The sequence below is a fragment of the Uranotaenia lowii genome, chromosome 3 (assembly GCF_029784155.1).
Source record: "Uranotaenia lowii strain MFRU-FL chromosome 3, ASM2978415v1, whole genome shotgun sequence".
Lineage (NCBI taxonomy): Eukaryota > Metazoa > Arthropoda > Insecta > Diptera > Culicidae > Uranotaenia > Uranotaenia lowii.
Window position 1 is genome coordinate 134,786,026 of NC_073693.1, and position 22,467 is coordinate 134,808,492.

General features: G+C 34.2%; 1 protein-coding gene across 1 annotated transcript in view; it reads right to left on the reverse strand.

The window, feature by feature from the left end:
- LOC129752640 (uncharacterized) overlaps nucleotides 1-22,467 on the reverse strand; it is a 642,051-nt gene that overhangs the window by 199,958 nt on the left and 419,626 nt on the right. The gene's annotated exons all lie outside the window — the stretch shown is intronic.

Sequence of the window (22,467 nt, forward strand, 5' to 3'; positions counted from 1 at the left end):
TTTCATAATGTTTATATTCAGAAAATTCCTATTTTATTGGTAGGGGAAAGTGGGGTATCGTGGGCCATGGGGAAACGTGGGCCACCTTTAATATCTCAGATGTGTGTTGAGATAAAAATCTCAATCCAACTGTCATCGTCGTCGCTTTGCGTGAGCATATATTTCCATATGTTGTTGACTTAAATACGCATCATATGCTTCTTTTAATCATCAAGCTAAAAAAGTCACACAAACGCAACCAATTTGCAAATCATAGCTTCTGGGGAATCGTGGGCCACATATGTTGAACCACCTTTATTTTTATCTTTTTATACACATTCAGAACTTAAAATACGTTTTTCCTATCTGTAAAGTTTTCTTATGCCAAATGAAGAGTTATGAAAAATATTATGTCCATCCTATATAAAAAATTTTGCCAAAACGTTCGCGAGCCAGGTTTTGGAATCTATTCGATCATACACAGCTCTCTTTTTTATTTCATCATCTGAAATTGCTTTAAAATAACGAAATGAATTAAGAAATCACAGTTTTGGGTCGACTCATAAATTTTGCATGCTATTTGGTCAATTTGGATTTGGTGGCCCACAATTCCCCACCATTTTTCAAAATCCAAAAAATATTACTTTTTTTTTAAACAGTCAGAAGTAGGGAAAATTAACTTATTAAAAATTCTATAAAATACCTTATGATACCTTGAAAATGTAGAAAACCATACCATTTTTTATTTTCATTTTATCTTTTATAATAAAGAAGTTATGGAACAACGAAAAAAAGTGGCCCATGATTCCCCACTCTCCCATACAATAATAATCTTTTTAAACCTTATTAATAATAAATCAAATTAATATTTCAAATTTAATAGTCTACTTTGCAATTCCGAAATTTTGATTTTTTTAAACGATTTAAAAATGAGATTTTTATTTTTAAGTATACATGTTTATTTAAAAAAAATCTTAATCTAAGAGGATTACAATTATGATGAGCCAGCCTAATAAGTTTTAATTATTTTTATATTTTAAAATCTCCTTTTCGAATCGATCGTGATTTTGAAAATAATCTATGAAAAGTGAGAAAGCTTTTTGCAGAACATAGCGACTTCTAAGCTTAATTTTGATCCGTTATGTTTTCTTTGTTGGTGTATTCTTTGTACTTTCAATGTTCGAAACCAAGTTTGGAATTATTTATTTCTTACCAGGTTATATTGCTTATTCATTTCAATTCAATTTTTTTAAAACGTTTGTTTTTTCGATGTTTGTTTCAATGATCAATTTGTTCGTAATATAATATATTTCAAATACTAAATTGAAGTTATCGAAAATTCCGAAAATAAGTTTTATTTGCACTTTATTTTGATATCAAGAAGAATCAAATAAAAAAAAACAACTATGACTTCGATCACTGAACACCTTAAAAATAGAAAAAAATCCTCTTTCCTTCTAATTTAAAATCGATTGTACAAGGCAACAAAATTAACATTTTTCTCATAAACAATGAATTTATAAGCAAATTTTGAATATTTCCCCGGCGCTGATCCCAAATAAATATCGTTTTTTCTATCAGTTCATGTTTCGAGATAACTATTGAAAATAGCTTAAAAATTTATTAAACAAATTTGTGAACATAACGAAGCTTTCGAAAATAAAAGCTTAAATTCAACGATCCAGTTTCCTGAACACCACGAGTTATTTTGACTTCTAAGAAAATAGTTAGGTATTCAATGATTTCTTTTTGACAATTTTTTTCAATTCTGCATAATTCGAGAATTTTTACGATTTTGAATATTTTAACCGAATGGATTCTTTGAAGTTTTTAAAGCACAAGTTAAATCGTTTTGTGTTTACAACAAAGTTGTTAAATAGGTTTTCATATATTCGAAAAGATTTATTTGAATAATTACCGAAAAAGTTTTTATCTTATCCATTAAAATGTCTAAAACCTGAAGAATTCGTTTTTTTCAAAGGGTTGTATTTCGGGAACTAAAATATTTATAAAGATCTGAATTTTTGATAAGCTGGTGAATAGTAAAAAAAATCAAAATCTGTATTGATTCTCATGCAGGTTGTTCAGTTGATCAGTTATCAAAGACAGATTTGATTATTTAAAACTGATCAAATTTGAATATGATATTTGAAGCAAACCTAGGGTGATTTTTTGTAGGAAAATAATGATTTACCTAAAATTTCTGATGAAACATGTAATCTTTGTTTAAGTTTTTTGCGCTTCATTTTCAACATTTAATATTAATTTTGGTTTATATGAAATTTCAATTTTGATAGTAATTTAGTTTTCGGAACGCCATGTTCCTGAAATATTTTAATTAGTGTTACCTAAAATGAGTTTTTGAGCAATTTTCTATCTAAGAGTAAGGAGTTTTATTTTGAATAGTTTTAAATAAATTGCCAAAAATAAATATGTATTTGAATCTTTTAATTTGTTTTTTTTTGCATTCATTCAATTACTATATTTCATTAATTTTTAGAAAAAAAATAAATTCCATTTCATTAAAAATTTCTATTTTTTCAAATTTGTATGATGGTATTAAGGCAAAATGGTTCAGGGTATAAATTTTCTATTTCATTGATCATTCATTATAGTGTTATTTTTGCTCACTTAATCTGAAATACAAATCCCTACCCCCATGGAAGATTCCTTCGCACGGGCCTGCCCTGCTCAATCCAGATGACGTTCAAACAGCTGATTTCTGCTGGGTGTTGTTGTTTACAAACTTAACAATCTGTTAATCGTGAGTTCTACTTTTCATAATTTTCGTGAAAATGAGAAGCATTTCTCTCAAAAAGCGCAAAAGTATCCAGCACAAATGTTGTAAACACTAAATGAAAACTATCCCCAACATTTCGCTGAGTCAGCTGGCGAAAGTGGAAGAAGTAAGCTTAGGAGCGGTCTGAAATTCGATTCGGAAGTACGAACCGAAAAGCAGATTCGTTTGTTAAAAAAAAATCTTGGCAGAAACCGGGTCCGGTGGACAAAACTTTGGACCGGAGAGTCATGCGTGCTTTAAGAAGTAAAAAGACTACTTTAGTTCGGGATGTGGCCAAAAAAGTGGCATCCCTCCGCAGCATCGTCCATCATGCGAAGTAAGGTTGGGTCTAAACAGCAGAATTTTGATATTTTCAACTAATAGCAAAAGTTCAAAAATGTAGATAAATAAACGAAAATTTAAAATCAGAAATCAAGCTACGAAATTGAAAGGACTGAAAAAATATTATTTTGGATGTAAATGTGATTTTCTGTGATTTGTGACAATTTCAATTTGTCTTACTTTTATGAAAATTTAAACTAATGTCAGCTTTAAATGTCTAAGCTTTCCTATAATAATGGAGAGTACATTAAATATCAATGATGAGCAGAAAAAACACTTTTAAAAATCTATTTCCACTCACAATTTTTTAAACGAAAATAAGTGTATACTCGAAGAGATTTCATTCCGTTTGATTTCGTTCAAATGATATAAGAAGAACAAGAAAAAATTCGGTTTTTAGAACTTGATTATTCTGGAACTTCTGCATTGTTCTCGTCAATTAATAGTTTTTTTACATTTCCAACGCACACTTGCTGAGCGTGTAGAGATGAGGCGGGACAAATAACCTCTAAAATTCTCGATACAAAAAACAGCCAGCCGGTCGATACGCATGATCATTTTTAGGTTGATTTTCCCAAAACCGAAAAGTGTTTGTGAAAGAACCAGCATGATATCACAAACACTACCAGCTGCAAATATGGCTATAGATGAAGGTTAGAGCTAATACATGTGACCGTTCACTTTGGTACGGCCACAAATCTAAAGTCACCTCGGGGGAAGCTAAGCAAATCATTTTAATTAAATAATCAGCAGAATAGGGTAGTATAAATTAAATTTCACAAAATATTATTGAAAGTAGAGATGTACCGAATATTCGGTCGGCCGAATATTCGGCGCCGAATACCGCCGCAAAACCGTTAAGCCGAATATTCGGCTCACCGAATAGTTCAGCTAAGTATTCGGCTGAATAGGCCGAATAGGCCGAATATCTACTACAGACTACTAAATTTTTCAAATAATACTGGATAATTTATAAAATATGCAAAAGTAATGTTGTAAAAGCTACACAATCATTAAAAACTTATGGTTTCAGCAAAACATCTTAGGTATATCCGCGTATCTATCACTGTACATTGTACAGGAGAATGCTGAACGGTATCGATTATACTTTGATATAGTTTATTCCAGATTTTCTGGATATATTCAGGTTAGCCCATAAATCCAGTAAAGAATCCACATAAGTCTAAACTGGTCGGGATTTCCAGATATGGTTTAAAACTTCCTCTGCTCGGATTTATTCATATTATTTGCTAAATCAAATAAAAAACTCAAATTCCTATCTTAAATTTTTAGATTTTGTGTTCAATAACGATTGCTCGAAAATTTCAAAATATTATTGTATAAATTTCGCCCTTTTTTAATTTTTTTTTTAAATCGTCCTGAATGCCTGACCGTGTTGATACGTGTGATTGAGAGTTTGGTATGCTTAAGGTTAAAGATAGATGATCTTTCCAACAACTATTTTGAAGATATCTTGCTCAAATTCGACCTTTTCAATATTAGAGAAGCAATTTCAAATAACTTGGCACCTGTTTCGACATGTTTTATCACAGATTTCATAGGAACGCAATCTTTCTGGTGATAAACGCCCTAAAAGCGGCTAGCCATCTGATGGCTTTTCATTTAATGGTGATATTTTTAAAACTAGAAAGACCCCAACTTAAAAAATATCTTGTAATACATCATCCGATGATATCATCTGGTTGAAAATTATCGACTTACTAAAAACATGAGGGGCATTAATATGGAAGAAATAGCAAGCATTGAAATAATCGCTTAAGTTGTTTTCATTTAAAACTTCAATAAATATTCAACCGAATATTCGTTTGGCCGAATATTCGTTTGGCCGAATATTCGTTTAGCCGAATATTCGTTTGGCCGAATATTCGTTTGGCCGAATAGTTGAAAAGGTCAATATTCGGTATTCGGCCGTTCGCCGAATACCACTATTCGGTACATCTCTAATTGAAAGCTTTAAAAATTGAAATGAATAAGTGAAATTCTTAGAAAAAGCTAGTACTAATATGAGGAGAAATGGCACATTGATCACATTTATATAAAAAAAAAACACAACACTCTAGAAATTGTAATCAGCCGTTTAACAACACTACACTTACAACACACCCCTGAAGACGCCTGAACACGTCTAATACGCAATTTAGACGAGTTCTGGAAAAACCATGCCCAAGAGAAAAAAAAAACAAGGGACATTTCCTCTTACACTTGGATCTGAACCCTGGAAGGAGGAACACCTACACAATATATCTGGTGTTAAGTTTTTATCATCTCCCAAAAACACGCGTCTCGGAAGCACTTAAAAGAGTTCGCGAGTGGTTCTAAAAGTGGTTCAAGTGTCGAACGGATTCAGGCAGAGGCCACGAATAGCCATTCCTGTCGGGCACTGCCTAAAGGAATCCAAGATCGGGACTGTAGGTTTCGTAAGTACCTCTGTAAAAATTTGAGAATAGGGAACTAAGGACAGTTAGGGTACTAGGGAAAGTGCCAAATTAACAGTTTCGACATTTAACCCTCATCCGCATTAGATTTCATTACCCTAATCAGCACTAGGAGTGTCAATTTGACACTCCAAGCTAAAATCGTCATTACTCTTTTTATATTTAACCGATTGCAATATTACTTATATCACTAGAAACCTTGTAATGTCAGTAAAATATGTTTAGAACATTATATATGGCTTAAGCTTATAGTTTTCTTGTAATTCAGTTAGAAAGAAAAAAAATCCGAAAAAACATGCCTCGTGAAAAGTGCTGTAGTTCATATATTACACGTCCAAAAAATTATGCATATGCATTATGCATATGAAAGCTGAAGTTAAAGTCTACATCATGAATCCAAGAAATGTTTTTTTAATTTTTTTTTTATGAAATGGTCACAAAAAGTTCAAAAAAGTGGTCTGAAAAACCTACTTTTCATTAGATTGCTAGTAAAAACTGTTTGAGCGGTGGTAGAGCTTTTGATAAAATATCATTAGAAATGTTATTCTAATTCTGACATTTTGTTGTCTTGATGCAACAAAAATTGAATTTACGGGAATTTTTCAAAGTTGACTACTTTGGGCGATTTTTTTACAATCTGAAATTTCATTTGTTTTTGTGGTCCACCGTCAGGTTGTACCCGGATTTTCAGTGCTTTTACTTTGTTTGGACCAATAAAAAGTATATTCATCAGAAAGCACATTTAATCTAAATTCTAGTGAGGTGCAACAATTCACGCTGTGAGATTTCACAAATCATTCCTGAATTTCTAGAACCACAAGCAGCGCGTCCAGCAAAACGTGTTTGTTTGCTCTCCGAGTAGGTACGGTGGGTGGTGATTTGGTCAGAGAGCGAAGCCGACAGACGAAATAATGATGCGTGTCGTGCGTTTCTTGGTTGGAAATTTTGTCTTGACGGTAGTTCTCGTTTGCTAGTCACGACACGCATCACTATTTTGTCTGTCGGCTTCGCTCTCTGCCCAAATAACCACCCACCGTACCTACTCGGAGAGCAAACAAACAAGTTTTGCTGGACGCGCTGCTTGTGGTTCTAGAAATTCAGGAATGATTTTACGTTTATAATTTTCATATTTTTATGAAATCTCACAGCGTGAATTGTTGCACCTCACTAGAATGTAGATTAAATGTGTTTTCCGATGAATATACTTTTTATTGGTCCAAACAAAGTAAAAGCACTGAAAATCCGGGTACAACCTGACTTACTTACTTAATGATCCCGCGCCGATCCTCCGGTGCATAGGGCCGTGGTAAAAGACCTCCACTGTTGACGATCCGGAGCCAGCGTCTTCACCTGGTCCCAGTCAAGATTCTCGTCGACAGTTCGGATTTCAGAGGCTAGGCTTCGCCGCCACGAGTTTCTGGGCCTGCCTCTTCTTCGATGACCTTCTGGATTCCAGTCAAGCGCCTCTCTGCAAATCTCGTTTTCATCTTTTCGCAGCGTGTGCCCAATCCATCTCCACTTTCGTTCCCGAATCTCGATTTCTAGCGCCCTTTGATGACACCGGCGATGTAGTTCCTCATTCGAGATCCAGTTGCCAGGCCACCAAGCGCGGATGATGTTCCGCAGGCAGCGGTTTACAAATACTTGCAGTTTTCGCGTCGTCACCGCATATGTGCACCAAGTTTCGCACCCGTACAGCAATACGGATTTGACGTTTGAGTTGAAGATTCGGATTTTCGTTCGTAGAGAGATCTGGCGTGACCGCCAGATGTTTCGGAGACTCGCAAACGCAAATCGGGCCTTTCTGATCCGGGTTTCGATGTCTTTCCTGGTACCACCATCAGGCGTTATCTGGCTACCAAGATACTGGAAGCACTCCACTTTCTCAACTTGTTGCCCAGCTACCATGAAACTGGAGGGATTTCCTGTGTTGATCTCCATCGACTTGGTCTTTCCGACATTGACTTTGAGACCTGCTGCCTTGGAGCTTTCGGTGAGGTTGTCGAGTTTGCTCTGCATGTCCGGTTGTGTTTGGGCGAGCAAAACAATATCGTCAGCCAGGTCAAGGTCGTTCAGTTGCTCCATTGTTAAAGGATTCCACGGCAATCCTCGGTTCGGTGCACAGTCGATCGATCCAGTCAGAATCTCATCCATTACGATGAGGAAAAGTAGCGGTGATAAGATACATCCTTGTCTCACTCCAGCAGTTACCGGGATTGGTTCGGACAAGACACCATCGTGCAAGACCTTGCACGAAAATGCCTCGTATTGTGCTTCGATGAGATGGACTAGTTTCTCTGGGACCCCTCGTCGCCTTAGAGCCGCCCAGATGTTTTCATGATTAACCCTTTAATGCATAGTGTTGTTTTAAAACAACACTAATCAAAATCCAAATATCTCGAAAACGCGTGGAAATTTTTGAGTGATGTATTCACAAAAAATATTTTAGAGATTAGAAAAAATCAGTCCATGGTATTTTTATTGCGATATTGTACTGTATGTGTGAGATATCGAACAAAGTATGCGGAAAAATTGCAAAAATCAAAATTATTTATTTTTTTGAAAAAAGTAGTTTTTGGAAAATTGTTGTTTTTTCTTCAGATTTGCAAATTCTAACAAACTTTTTAATCTCAATCAATCAGAAACCCCTTTCTGCACCCAATTATCAAGTTTTGGAAGAAATTGGCAAAATCGTATTGTAATTAATTAAGAATTTCAAAAATTATTTTTCAACTTTGATTGGCCATAACTTTTAAAATACTCAAAATAACGACTTCAAACCTGTTGTGTTGTGTTATTCGAATTAAAATGTTATTATTTCAATGAACCAATAGCGGATATTCTCATTTAAAAAAAGTCATGCATTAAAGGGTTAAGTCGGTCGAATGCAACCTGACGATGGACCACAAAAACAAATAAAATTTCAGATTTAAAAAAATCGCCTAAAGTAGTCAACTTTGAAAAATTCCAGTAAATTCAATTTTTGTTGCATAAAAAAATTTAAGACAACAAAATGTCAGAATTAGAATAAAATTTCTAATGATATTTTATCAAAAGCTCTACCACCGCTCAAACAGTTTTTACTAGCAATCTAATGAAAAGTAGGTTTTTCAGACCACTTTTTTCAACTTTTTGTGACCATTTCATTAAAAAAAAATTAAAAAAATATTTCTTGGCTTCATGATGTAGACTTTAACTTCAGCTTTCATATGCATAAAGCAAATATTTTGTGGGCGTGTAATATATGAACTGCAGCACTTTTCCCGAGGCATGTTTTTTCGGATTTTTTTTCTTTCTTGCTGAATAACGAGAAAACTATAAGCTTAAGCTATATATAATGTTCTAAACATATTTTACTGACATTACAAGGTTTCTAGTGATATAAGTTTTATTGTAATCGGTTAGATATAAAAAGAGTTATGACGATTTTATTTTTGGAGTGTCAAAATGACACTCTAAGTCGGAAAAGGGAGTTTTTTTGTCCAGGCTTTCAGGGTTCGTCCATAAATAAAGTAAAGATGCAATATTAAAGAACTTTTGAATTCATTTAGGGTCCTCAAAGAAATTTTTCTATTTTGAAGCTTCTGAAAAAAGTTACAAGCATTCAAACTTGCAATAGTGTCAAAATGACACTCTAATGCGGATGAGGGTTAAATAAAATGATTTGCATTGGGCCAAAAACATTACAGTTCTCGTATTGTTCTTGCAAGCCGACCCTGAGTGATCTTAAAAGAGTCCTTGTGACTGAGCGGGCGTAACACAAGGGATGGTTACATACACCCACAAAAAAAACTTTAAAAACAATCCAATAGAGAATGCAAAAAAAAATCGCATTTTGCATGGGCCATACTGCATGCTGCTTCAAATGAGTAGAGGAAGAGTTATTTTTTTTGTGTGAATAGGAAACCCACATAATGCAATCGGAGGAAAAATCAATGAATATCTGAAGATGGAACCACAGTTGGAAATCAATTACAGTTGATAATATATTCAAATTATGATTTTGGGAAAGGTAAATCATAAAACAGTTAAACGGGTGATCTGCGACTCTCCATCAGCAGCTAGGTGTCAGCTTTGGGAATATTACAACCGAACGCAGTAGCGCGCAAATTGACGCCTAAGCTTCGGCTTTGGCAACACCTCTATGGAGCAGATTAATCTATTCCTGCCGATATCGATCCCTGCCCAGTAGTTTGGTAGCAGTAGCGATCAAACCAAAAGGGAGGCTATTGAACTCTCCATCAGATCATGATCAGAAGCAACGGGCAGCAGCAAGAGGCAGCCGGCTACAAAAGGCACATTATTGTTTGCACTAAAATTAAGACCCTCCCATTCCCTTTTCATGACCATCCGGGGAGTCGATCTGCCAAAACTGATTGCCAAGCGTGGAGTCTCGGCAATTGATCTGGCGATCCGGGCAAGGGGTTTTAGAAAAAAAAAATGTCGAGCCTTCTGGGCGCGGTTTCGGACATTAACCGCGCACCTATAGTCCGTTACGCTCTTTGTGGAACGGCTAGGACCAGTTTCGTTTGAATCAGATCAACTACCTACTGGTTTCTATTCCGACGACGATTCCGAACCAGTTGATGGAGAGACTTCATCAAACGACCTGCCACCACCAACAGATGGACACAAACCTAACCTCAAACGGTTACCAATCCGATCGCATTTTGATTATCTCGCTTCCAACTCCTGTGCGGATGAACTTGACAATCGTCCGGTTTTCAAGTTCGACCAAAACGCTCGCAGTGCGAAATCGCAGTCGAAATGCGAACAAGAGAAAAAAAAATTGAACATGAACAGGCTCATGTCATCAATCTCCTGATGGGGTTTTGATGTAGAACCGGTGTCTGATCATAGGTATGCAGAAAAGTGGATTTGGGCTTCCAAATGACAGGGATTGTGCGAAAAATAGCGACGTCGTCCCATGGAAAGCGTCCCAGTCATCCAGGAGTGATGATGATGATGATGTTTGCTAATTCAATTTGACGAAGCGCGGCAAAACATGAACTGGCGGACTGGATCCAGAGATGGAGCTTGTTCGGTTGAAGTCGATTGTGACTTTCGATTTCAGTTGTCATAGTTTTGATACGCGTCACTGCCGAAACATTGTAGTTAGCAAGTTTTTTGCGCTGCAAAAATCCCGAGAACTAATATATGGAGACTGTTTTGATTAACGAATTTCAGCGGGCTTTCAACGTGTTCCCGTATCGTGGGTCAACCACCATTTTAGACAGACGTTGACCACATTTCTCGGAGAAATTGTTCCAGTTCAATCAAACTGATTGATGGAGTTGTTACTACTAGGCGTTGTGCGTCATTTCTACCAAAATGCTAAGGAACCGCACATAATGATTGTTGATAAACGGTCCATTTTTCGGAATAATTCAACCGCTTATGGGTTGTTTATGCAGGAATCAACGGCTTGCTAAAAAGGTAGAAAAAGAATTTTCTACTCTGTGAATCAAGGTTGCCGAGATCACACAAAAAAACTATTATTCCACAGAATTTTTAGCAATTGTTCATCACAGAATCTGTGACAGGGAACACATAATTTTTGGAAATATTCACAGATTTCACATATTTTTTAAATTTTGTACGAATATCCAAAATTATAAATTTTCTGTCAACATCAATTTAGGATTTTTAACTTTGTTTTGGAAAATCATGCTAAGATTGATGATGTCAGTTGATTTTTCATAAGGGGGGGTAGGGTCTAACGGGTATAAAAAAAACACCATTTTCACGATTTTTTTCTAGAGCTATCGTTCAAACAAATGTATTCAAATTTTTTGCATTATACAAAGCATTGTTAAAAGAACATTTAGTAATTTTTTCGTAGAAAAATATTGAAAAATGAGCCGGTGACGGAGCATTTTCGAGGATGCCTTTTAGAAAACAGGATTTGCGGTGGACACTGTATCTCAGCACAGAATCATCTGAAGTCAAAAAATCAGAGCAAAATATTTTTAATAGATGTTTTTCTGGACCCCAACGTTTTTATTTAACTTAAAAATATTTTTATGAAATTTTTGTGGCTGTTTTAAGTAAAAACTACGATTTTTCACTTAAAAATCCGCAATTTTTCACCTGTAAAATCTCCCCAAAATAAAAAAATTAAAAATGAAAAACTTTGGGGTCTGGTATTTTATATATAGAAAATATGTTCCAAATTTGAAAAGAATCGGATAAGTAGTTTTCAAATGACGATGTCCACGGACTTTAAAAATGTGCTTTCGAGAAAAACGCGTTTGAAGTTTCTGCTCTTGCTTTCTTGCAGTATTAGATAGGAGGAGATAAAGGCCTATAATTTCTACAGTTTTGCTTCAATTGACTTGAAAATTTGACACAACATTCTTGAAATGTTTTACAATAAGAAAATAAAAAAATAAAAAAATCGATTTTTTGAAAATGTTAGACCCTACCCCCCCCCCCCCCCCCCTTAAGTGAAATGTGAAAAAGACCCAATTTTTCTTGAATTTTCAAAGAAATTTATGCTGTTTCCGTCACAGAAAACCAGCATAGAATTTCTGGGTAAAATAGCAGAAAGTCAGAATTTTATTTCGCAAAAACACAGATTTTTTTTCGCAACATTGCTGAGAATGCAAATGAATGTGAATTTTATGAAATTTTTGTTGTCTTCTTATTACGTTACAAAATTACCCCTTTTATACTTTTCGAGTTATTCTTATCTTATATCAGTCTATTATCTTCAGTTTTTTAAATATTCACCATAACACTCACCGACGTTGACTCTTTGACAAATCAAATCTTAACGTTATGTCCTTGAACAAACTTCAGGACCCAATAAAATTTCAAAAGAAAAAAAACAGCTAACGACATTACAATGTTACAATATATCATATTTTAATGTCGGATCAAGTCAGATTTCCACTAGAATATTAGAGCTGCATTTAAATGAATTGCACAATAGAGCATACAATATGATCATGTTTTTTCATTTAAAATAAAAATTCACACAAAAAAGTATGTTAAAAAATGTTTCACATTGAAATTTGAGAAAACATCGGCAAGTAGAGCCGATAAAGTAATTAAATGAATCACTTTATTCTATACCAAAATTTTTAACAACAAAAAAATAAAGAGCAAAATTAAACGAACAGGATGTTATGAGGGGTGAACTTAAAATTAAAACTTAAATCCCGCTTAGTGGACAGTGATCAAAACAAGAATACGTCTGTTAAAATATGAACGATTGAAAACCATTAAAATTTTCTTCTATAATTTGCTTCAAATTGTTCAACGGATAAATGAAGCATAAATTTGAATAAAACAATTGGCGTCAACGTCAAAAATATGAAAATATTGTGAAATAAAAATAATACCACTTATACTACAAATAAACAAGATTATTTCTTATAATTAACTGCTTCAAATATGAAATTTTGGAAAAATATAAAATATCTCGAACTGCATAACATCAATTCGAAATCTCCTTTTTGTATAATGAAGGTGAATAAATTCGCTATCGATCATCTGAACTTTATTTTTGCGATTGATCAACAGTGTTGTTAACCTTCCAAAGCCGTTCGCAAAACATCCGTTCGATGGCGTTCTCCTGGATGAAAAAATGTTAACCGATTTTGATCATGTTATATTCATTGGCAGGTAATTGATTCTTATTACTCAAAATTTCAAAATCAAGTCGATATGTACAACCAGGTTATCAGAAACTGGGTCAGAAAGTAAAAAGTCCGAAAAATCAATTTTATTTTTAAGACAGAGGAGATAAGGACATAACGAGCACCCGGGGCATAATAAGCACTCCTTATTTCTAGAAAACTACGTATTTTCTTAAACAAATTTTCATGAGGATTTGATTCGTACTACCGATAGTATTAATTTTCGCCTCACCGTTTATTTATTTATTTATTTCGCCAAACATCGTAGGCTAAATATTTATTCTTAAAACTAGTAGTTACAATCCTAATATTACTTTAAATACTACAATATTAGGTTCTTAAGTGCCTGTTGCCGTAAAAAGCACTTTTTGGCTGCTGTTTAGACATAGTAAAATCTATGTTCTGGTAGTTTTTATTATAATTCTGCATAAGACAATTGATTGGACAATAGACCATAATCAGTTCGAGCGGAGGTTAAAATAAACAGATTTTTGGTTTTCAACTGGCGACTCGGACAATAAAAGTTTAACTGATTTAGTAGATAAATAGACTGAACACGCTGATTAATTATGTCGTTTACAAAGGAGATTGCAGCAAATTCTCTTCTGACACTTAATGGTTCAATATTCATTAGCTTGGTAATTGGCTCTGAGACCATCCTAGATTAGTGCAAAATGCATAGATCATGAATGATAAAAGAAAAAAAAATCACCTCGACCAGGAATCGAACTCGAGTCTACTGATTACCTCTCCGACACCTTTCCAATAGGCCAAATCGTCAGTTGAAACAAGTAAAGCTGTAGCTCTATTATTCAGTTGACTTCATCGAGTCAAATTCGCTGCTAGATTCCCCGGCAGAAAACGCTCATCGTGCCTCGGTTAATGGTGCTTATACTGCCCAAGGAGGTTCTCAATATGGCCCTACATTGACTGGTTTTCAGCTTTCGGCAAAAAAAATTAAAATGCATTTTTAAACGTTTTATCTACTTTTGCAAGTTTCATCCAATTGGGCAATAGACTATTTGAGTATACACTTTTTAGTGTCTGAACACGAAACAATGATGTAATTCACATATAATAGCTGTTCTCTATGGTTAAATAAGCGTTTGCCTTGAAGTGGCCATTATGGCCCTACATTTGAAAGTCTTTAATAAAACTAACTTTTATGAAAAGAATTTTTTTGGAAATCGTCATTCGCAGAACCGACAATTACTGATTTTATTTTTTCTTTTCTGCGCATATTTTTAACAATCTAAATTTTTCTTCGAAGCTCTTTTTGAACAGATTTCCTTGTTCAAAACCCTTTAAAATTGGTTTCATTTCAATTCCTCCGTTTTTTCAATGCAGAATATTTTTTCCGCGTTCACTGTAATTCCGTTTGAAGTGTAAACGCACTGAGCGAACGTGAAAACGGAAAACGAATATAACGAAAATAAATTCCACGATCATTTTCACGTCCGAATGGCAATGTGCATTCTAAAAGGTTTTTCACCGATGACGGAAAAATTTTTTGCTCCAAAAAATTAGTTTTTAAATTGCAAGCACATTAGAAGGCAATGAAAGGCTCAACAATACTACGAGTTTGAAATGAGACGCATTAGATTGTTTTTTTTAATATTAAAATCCCGCTTGGGAATCATTTAATTGTACCTGCTGGGAGAGTTTCTAAACGAATAAATGTAAACGAGAACCATGCGAATGGTCACAGTCCATTGAAATAAACAAAAAAAAAACCTAGATTCAGCTCTGTTCAAATATGTGCTTCAGAAAAGGTATGGAAATAATTGGAAAATTCCTGATTTTTTTCAAAAATAGTGTTTTTGATAAGAGTTGAAAAACCGTCAAGCAATCCCGAACAAAAAAATGGCTATTTTGCAAAAGTTATTCATAACGTTTTTAAAATAAGTTTTTCAAAAGAAAAAATCGCCAAAGCTATAGTTATTCCTTGGTCGATAAATACTTTTTAAGAGTACTCAAAATTAATAACTCAAATTTAAATTTATTGTATTCACGAATACAGACTTTTGGATAATTTTTTTAAATCAGTCGTTTTCAATATGAATATGTCTTGAAGAAAAACAATAATTATTTTTGTTTCTTTATATATTTCTTAAGAAATTTGAATTCAAATTTGAATATCGGTTCAACTAGTATCGATCAAAATATTGGTTGAATGATCTGTCATTTACCGATCGTAACTTATTTCTGTCAGTCTATGAACAAACTTGATGCTAATTTGGGAGATTTGACCGATTTGACATTTCAATGCGGAATATTTTTTCACTGTGGTAAGTTCACGTTAACGTTCGCGTCCGAGTTCACAAGAACTGTAAACCGGGCTTTACCTAGAAACGGTACATAAACTGTTTTGTCTTTTATTTTAGTTCTGTGTAAGATCATTCCGTTGGGATTTTTAGCAAAATTTGAAATTTACATAATTTCTAGGATTTTTAAGCAAATTTCCAGAAAAACCTTATTTACAGTTTTGATTCTGAATTTTTGAATTTTTTTTAATGTTTCCAAGGTTTTTCTAATTTAATTAATTCACAACTGCTAGGATAGGATTACTAAAGCAAATTTACGAAAATGTTATGACATTGATGTGAATTGTCATTATCCATCCATAAAACAATTCAATCTATCTATGTTTGGCATGACTTTTCGAAACAAAAATATTTCACTTGTTTGTGGTTTCAGTTTTGTCAATATTTCAGTGCTTACGAAACTAGCCATTTTTTCAAACTTTTATAAAATAAATAAATCTTCAAAATAACGTATTCACCATACGGCATTTTTTTTTCTTGAGGCTCAGAAAATAATCACTTTCCCACTGGATTTACTGATGCCCATGCTAATCTGTAACTGAAACCTTTCCAGATTGTCCTATTTATTACCAGATATCCGAGAAAAATTCTAGACAAGTCTAGGCGAGACAGGACGTTTAATAGAAACCTTTACCGACTTTTGCCCGCATTTATTCACATTAGTCGCAAAATTTAACATAAAGTCATTTTGCAAAATTTAGTATTAAATTGTGATAAATTTTGATATTTGAGACAAAAAAAAATTATTTTTAGAGATTTGTTAATAATGTACTTAGGATTTTTTTTTGGAAGCTTTGAAAATGATTTGATTTGTTTCGAAGAAAAACTTTTGTTTAAATTTCAATTTAATTTGGTTCGATTTTCCGGGATATTGCCCGGTTTTTGGATTGGAAAATTTGAAATCAAATGTCCGGTTTTTGCCAGGGTTGAAAGAAAAACTTGATGGGACATGCCTGGATTAGATACGCGATGCAAAAATTCTGGAATGCTTATTTTATAACCTTTCATTTTTTATTATGCTTTTCCGACGAGATTTCATGGATCTTTACTTAAAATCATTTCAACGATATAAATGATTATGGGTCAAATTTTAATACAATCAAGTGAAGTGCTTGTTTGATGAAGTCATCTTTCACTTTTAAGTTTGTTTAGTATGGACTTGTATTTTATGATGATAAACAATTCGTAGGAAAAAGTCGAGAAATTGAATTCAATTTGAGAAAAAGCTTCACAAGCCGCACATCATACCTGGGCAAGATCGTAGAAATATGCGCACAAAAGTACTTTTTTAAGCTTTTGAAAACAGCGGAAACCAAAGTTTTTGTTTTGAAAATTATGGTTTTGATGTGTCCACAGGAGCAGGGTATTGGCAAATCATTATATTTTTTTTACAAAACAACTAGCAAACACATACTTTAATCTGCTGGGGACCTCGCCACGAGCAGAAATATAATAGTGTTTTCTTTATCTTTTGCGTCAAAAATATCTCAAAAACGCATTTATTTGAAAGTTAAAAAAAATAGGTTGAAAAGTACTTTACATAGGCAACAAAATGATGGGAAATAAGGTTTTCTATTTCTAAATAAACTAAACTTTACGAGCTATTTGAACAGATAATTGCATTTTTACGCATTTTCATGTATTTCATAGGATTTGAAGTTGTTTTAAGAAATTTTCCTCAACAAGCGTTCTGAATTAATTTTGAATCAAAATAAACATGTTTGAATTCCAAAATTTTGATTTTTAAATAAACCACACTTTTTAAAACAGATGGTAGCACTGTCTGTATGGTAGCACTGATGTAGTTGAGTCCAGATTGAGTCTTAATATTGAATATCCAGATTTAAATATTAGGGCCATATTCATCATTTCAAGATAGTTATCCAACACAGTTTTGTTGGAGTTATAAAGCATTTCGCTGTTAAAGCTTTTCTGGATTTGCACAAACCCACCAGCACAATGATATACCAACGCAGAAGTTTCTGCTAATCTCAACTTCCGATTCAATTGCGAATCATACCAATAATTCTGCTAGCGTTTCATCAAGCTCCATCGAAAAGTACAACATTTTTTCCATTAGCATTAGCAGTTCGATGAAGTATTATAGTTAAAATGTCACTTACTTATGTATTACTTATAAATCTACTGTTAGAGGACACCTTTGGAATACTAGAAAACGCCTAAAAATGCAGTTATCTATTCAAATAGTTCGTAGAAGCATTATACTTTACTTTAACGCAGTAAAATCTAGGTTATGCGAGGAAGGTTATGGATTTCAGATTGATAAATTGTTTAAAAATATAAAAAAAAAATTCAAAGTTATTGAACTGAACAAACCAAAAGAGCATCCTTAAATCGCTAATCGACCCGCCGAGTTTCGTACAAATCAAAAACAGGCACTTAATTATTCCTGCCATCGATCAGCTAACCCATAGCCCGTGGAGTTGTTCAGCTGCCCCAGAAATCCGAGACGAGCCCCAATCCAATCCACCAATCCAATCACCTTTTGCAGCTTTGGGGAAGAAAGTGAAATTAACCTTCACCGATTTTTTTCAAATTCGGCACCCCCCCAGAGAAGATATCACCTCGCCAAAATTCCGTGGAAGGCTTGGATGCCAAATAGAAAACAAGCGTGTTTGGAATTTAACTTCCCCTTTCCTCTTGTTTTTCTTTAGTAATATCGATAGGAAGTTTGACGAGTGGAAAAGGTTGAGGTTGAGGATGTTGGTTGAGGGTGGGTGGATCTGCCCTTTTCCATCATCATCGCCTAGGTTGTAGGGCTGTCTGTTGTTGCTTTTTTTGCTACATAGGTCACACCATCAAGCAGAAACAACAACATTGATGATGTCCAGGAAAAGTGACGAAAGTGAAGGTTGATCCAATGAGGAGGTAAGTTTGGGACGCACGACCGCAGCGAACAGCAAGCAACACGTCACGTCACGAACTTTAACCGATTTTTGTTTCCCCCCATCATCTGAGGTTCCGTTGGTTGATGAAACACCTCTAAAACTATAACTCTCGAGACGATGGATTTTCGAGTAAAAGGGGGAAAAGAGTCGAAACAAGAGGGGCGCTCGTCAATGCGGAGGATTCTGCGTTTTACGTGTTCAACCAAATTAATCGAAGAGTTGTGTGTTTGCTTTTGTGGTTGTTGAGCTCGATTTTTTTTGTTCGTTCGCCTCGCTTCACTTCATTTCGGCTGCCGGTGGCGCCTCTTTGCTGCCTCCACTTGAACGATCAGTTTTCTCCTACGCCGCCCAGGGTTCTGTTTCGATAAAAACTGAGCCAAACGGAGTAGCAGCACTAGCAGCAGAAATAGCCTAAGTTAGGTGGGTAGCTACAAATAAAAGAAATTCAAAACCCGAATCGAATGAAAGTGAATGAAAAGCCTTGAGCATGGGCGGCGGACGGCAAAAGACATCGAAGAATTCACAGTCTCAACAGATGTTCAAATGATGATGAACGCTGCTGTCTCGTGTGCTGATGAGGAGGAATGATCAACAGTCTTGAGAATATTGATTAACGAGGGAATTGATCAAATTACAACATTTGAATCACACGAAGTATATGGAAGGCATGTATAAGAAGCGTTCTATCAAGTAGGTAACTTAAAACATTTTAGGCAAATTACTACTATGATAAAGCTTAAGGATAACTAAGTTACAGCCGTTTGATCGATACATATGTTCTACTTTTTTCTTGGCCCAACAAAAAAGTGCTACCACACTTTCCCCATTTCCCCCGACGACGGTCTTACTTTCCTGACTAAGAGTGATTTTTTTCCGCTCTGTTATTGTTGATGTAAGCTCGCTGTTTTTGTAAGCCTAAACTGATTTGTGTATGTCTAGTTCACCGACAGACTGCGGTTTTTTCCGGCCCCCTTTTTTACCCATTTTTTTTTTTGCTTTTTGGGGGGAAAGACTGATGCGCCATTCATTCAGCCGTCTCCGGCCTCCGGTCGTCTTCGCCAGTTTTGGTGATCCTTAAGGTGTAGACCAATGAATCTGGCTAGTTTGTGTTACAAGCAACAAAACATCAACATTGCGATATGGTTTGCTCAAAACAGAAGCAGAGTAAATAGCACCACGCAACAAAATTTACTTTTGGCGCGTGTATGTGGATGTTACTTTGTGGCGCGTTTGGCGCGTGTATGAGGAAAGTTGTATGCAAATTTCTAGAAACAAATCACTTAGATATCAGTTTTGAACAGCGTTTCAGCTTTCTCCGATCCCAGTATCTAAAATCTTATAATCTGTTCCTCAAATCCTATAATCCCGTTGGCATACACTGATATATTATCAAGTTTAAATTTTAATGTTATACGCTTGAATTTCAATTTCAGTTCTAAGGTCTAAACTGGTTTTGAATTTTTAATACAGATAATGTGTTTTTTAAAAGTAATTTTTGATTCCTTTTTTTTGAAAACTTATATGAAATTGTTACTAAGATTTTTTTTCAAATAGATTTGAATTACTTCAGTTTGACATTTATCTGATCTTCTTTAGTTAAAATTTGCTATAGAAAGTAAATTAAACCTCTCGATATTAGCCTGAATTCAAATTTTTTTCCACCAAAATCATTGCGTTGTTTTTCGCAAAGCAGGTTTTTTTAAAAGTTCATAACAACCAACCTTTTGAATTAAAATTGATAACAGTGGTGCATTAAACCGAGGGCAAAAATATTCAAAGAAGTAAAAAAAAATTCCAGCAAAGGTTGAAGGCAACAATGCTCTTGGATAAAGTTGCCAGAATTTGTTCAGCATTTATCCGGCCGGACAATTTTATATAAAAACCTGGCAAAATCCGGGCATTTGAAGTCAAAATTGACGACCAAACATCTGGGCAACATACGGGCAATTTTTGTCAAAACGCAAAAATCACTCAACCAAAATCATGAAAAAAAATTATTTTTCGTCAAAATTCATCGACAGGTTTTAAATCATATTTGAGGCTTCCAAAAAACTTTTCATGATCATTTTTTTAAAACTTGCCCAAAAAATTTCGTTTTGGAGGCATAAACAAACAATTTTTACAACATTATTTGCTTTTTTTGCCAAATAAAGTGAACATATCCGGGCAAAACCCGGGCATTTTACAAAGAATTCCGGGCAACCGGACCGGGCCGGATCGTTCCCAAATTTCTTATTAAATATCCGGGCAAACTCGGATAAAACCAGGCAAACTAGCCATCGTAGTCTCGGATCAGTTTGAAGAAATTTTTCTTCCGTTTTACATTACATATTTTGCTTAAAACGTTATAGAGAACTGGTTATGATCATTTACAGATTGAAAGTAATTTCCAACGTATATCAAACTTGCTGACATTACACTTCTCCAGAGTTTCCAAACAAAATTCCGCATGGTTTGAAGTTTTTATTTTTTTTCTTGTTTCAATCAAGATTTTTTCAAGTTTTATAAGCAGCAAAATGTAAATTTCAAGAAATTCCAAAAAGGAAAAGAACTTATGTGTTGTCTACTTGACCCTCGTATCATTACAATAAATCCCACTTTTTTTTATTTTATACAATTATACAGAGCTTTTTCTTATGCTGATTCATAGTTTAATGTTTAAAAATTTTTTTTGCGGCCTGATAATTATAAGCTTTTATATCAGTTTAATATGATTCTTCTCAATATCTTAATTCATTTTTTTTACTCTTAAGGAAGTGGAGTTTTAATCCTATATTCCGATTATAATTATCAAAATAGATTCCGATCTCTAACTTTTTTTTCCATTCATTTTTTTTTTAATTTTCACCAAACCAATCTCACAATGCTTTTGCTATTCTCAAAATTATTTATCAAAATAAAATTATCATTCAATCAACGAACGAAAACTGATTAAATTTTTTTATTGAAAATCTTTCACTAGGACTTTTTTTTAAACTTTCTGTCTTTTTTTTCTTAGAGCTTATCTCTTCCCTCTTACCACTTCTTTTGCTCTGTAATCTATTTACATCTGTTAAAATATTATACTTCATGAAATTACAGAACTTAAATAAACTTTAGTTCAGATTTACTCGTAGAGAGAATAATAAAATATTTAAGAGAAAATAAATTCGAAACCACTCAATCCTTTTCCTTCTTCCTCATCAAGATTTTAACCTTAATTAATAATTTGCGAAAATGGATACTAATTCGAATTTTTATAAAGGAAGCCCTATTCAAAAATAAACTATAAGGTGTTTTTATCAAAAGTATGTTTGGAGTTCATCGAAAACAAAACAGCTAAGTTTTTCTTATTTTTTTTCCAATCAATACTCAAACAAATTTTAGAATCGATTACAATCCTCCGATAAGATGGACTCAATGAGCGCTAAAGCTTAAACTATATTAAAAAACGGGGGTTTTTTTGAATAAAGCTGCCTGATTGCACGGTTTTTACCGGGTTTGTTCGGATATTCAATAACTACAAAATTCGGGAACAGTCTGGCCCGGCCTGTTTGCCCGGATTTCATTGAAAAATGCCCGGATCGTTCCCGAATTTGTTCACACAACAAAAAAAAACAAAAAAAAACAAATTGTGATGTAAAATTGCATTATTTTTGCCTTCAAAACGAAATTTTTTGAGCATGTTTTATAAAAAAAAATCATCCAAGGTTTTTTGGAAGCCTAAAATACGATTTAAGATCTGTCGAGAAGTTTCGATGAAAATAGTTTTTATTTTTTATTTTTTTTGCTAAGTAATTTCTGGGTTTTGACCCAATTTGCCCGGGTTTTTCCCGGATTTATGGTCGTCAACTTTTAATGCAAATGCTCGGATTTTCCCAGGTTTTTATTAAAATATCGCCCGGGTTGGTTCGGCCCGGATAGGTGCTGAAAAATATCTGGCAATCTTACTTATGAATAAAGCTATCATTCTGCACCTAAAACACAAAAGAACTACCGTAAACTGGGAAAACTCTGATCCCCGGTGTAACATTGATCATCACATTAATAAAAATT